The following is a 2,040-nucleotide window of genomic DNA, read 5'->3' on the forward strand; positions in this document are numbered from 1 at the left end:
GATCTGTTCTTTTAAACAATGAATACAACCTCATTCTTCTTGATTGTGTCCTTCACCAAATATTAAATTGATTCAAAATGGTCAACACAGTCCACTTCAGCTCTCTAATGCCTAGCATATTGATCTTTATGCTTTCCATTTCATACTTGACCACTTCCAATTTTCCTTCATTTATACTTTGTACTTTCCAAGTTCTTATTATTGGTAGATTTTGCAGCTGTTTCTTCTCAAGTCGAGCTGTGTCCAACCAGCAAATCAAGATCTCTAGGACTCCATTCCTACTGACTTTACTATATTCACTTCATCATGCCCTCCTCCTCAGTCACATTTCCAGTGCCTTTGGACCTGAGGGGTACATGCTTAGTCATTGTCTGTGACAATATTGTTTCCTGGATTCGGCTGTAAGTATCTGACAATGTTTTGAAGATTTTCAGGGCCTCTTTCCTCCAAAGAGGAGAGCCACTTTCTTCTTTGTTGTGTGTTCTTAGTCTGGAAGCTCACTTAAGCCTTTTCATTTTGGGTGGCTCTGCTGACATTTGAAATACCAGTGACATAGCTCCCAGAATTGTAGCAACACACAAACCACCACAGTATGACAATATATGTCAGACAAGTGATAGTTTAAATCCCTAGTTTGCAAATATTCTATTTTATATGTTAATTTTAAATAAGCTATGTGCTATAGCTTTATAGACTTAAGGACTACATGCTAATATATCATTAAAACATAACCTGTATATTTTCCCTTGAGATTTGTGTTCATCACTAATATAATGAGATATTTGGAATATGGCTATCTAGGTTTCTTATTAACTCTAAAATCTTTTAAATTCTACTTTGCGGCATCTACTTTGGTTAATAATTAAATCATTCTGTCTCTATCAGTAGGGGCCCTGATAATGTAATAGTTACTCATAGGGCTGCTAACTGTGAGGTCAGCAGTTCAAAATCACCAGCTGCTCCATGGAAGAAAGAGAGGTTTTCTACTCCCAATAAGAGTTACAGTCTTAGAAAATCCACAAGGGCAATTCTACCCTTCCCTACAGGGGTGTCATGAGTCAGATTGGACTCAATGGCAGTGAGTTTGGGTTTTAACATTCAGTTTTATTCACCATAAGATTGAGATAATATTTCATTTTTGATGACCACCAGGGATAAAATAAGACAGCAGATGCAAATTACTTTGTGAAAGCTAAAGCACTACAATATAATGTCACAATTCTATCATTTTTATGGAGTTTTGGTGGTGTTGTGGTTAAGCATTGGCCTGTGATCTGCAAGGTAAGGAGTTTGAAACCACCAGGGAGTGAAAGACCAGGCTTTTTATTCCTGCAAACTGTTACAGTCTCTTAAACCCCCAGGGGAATTTCTACCCTATCCTATTATGGGATCACTATGAGTCAGTACTGACTCGATGACAGTAAGTTGGGTTTTTGTTTTGTTTTGGTATCATTTTCTCTATCAGGTAGATGGATATTGAACTGCTTATACAAATGCATTCAACAGTGAACCATAACACATTATGAATGACAAATTACAAAAAATGGGAATTTCAAAATGCTTATTGTGCTTCTCAGGAAGATAAGTATAGACTAAAAAGCAATTTTTCTTATAGGATCATGGGATCTACAAGGCATAAAATTAGGAAATGTATACATCAGTATCACATCTTTTCACCACATTTATTCAATCTGTAGGCAGGAAAATAATCTGAGAAGTTTGGCTATATCAAGGAGGACACCTTATCTGAATCAAGATTGGAGGAAGGCTTATCATCAACCTTTGATATGCAGGACTCATAACCTTGCTTACTGAAAGAAAAAAGAACAAGAAGCACTTATTGATGGAGATCAAATAATACAACCTTCAGTAGAGATTATACCTGTGTATAATCTATAAGTAGACCAGTTTACTGCTTAGGACACCCAGCATAACATTTATATGTTTCTCTCTCTCTCTCTGTATATATATATACACACACACACACACACACACACACACACATGAAATGGTTGCATGTCGACAAATCCTGTTTAGTAC

This window comes from Echinops telfairi, unplaced genomic scaffold, assembly GCF_000313985.2.
Source record: "Echinops telfairi isolate 266 unplaced genomic scaffold, ASM31398v2 ScPeMD7_2;HRSCAF=8, whole genome shotgun sequence".
NCBI classification, from domain to species: Eukaryota; Metazoa; Chordata; class Mammalia; order Afrosoricida; family Tenrecidae; genus Echinops; species Echinops telfairi.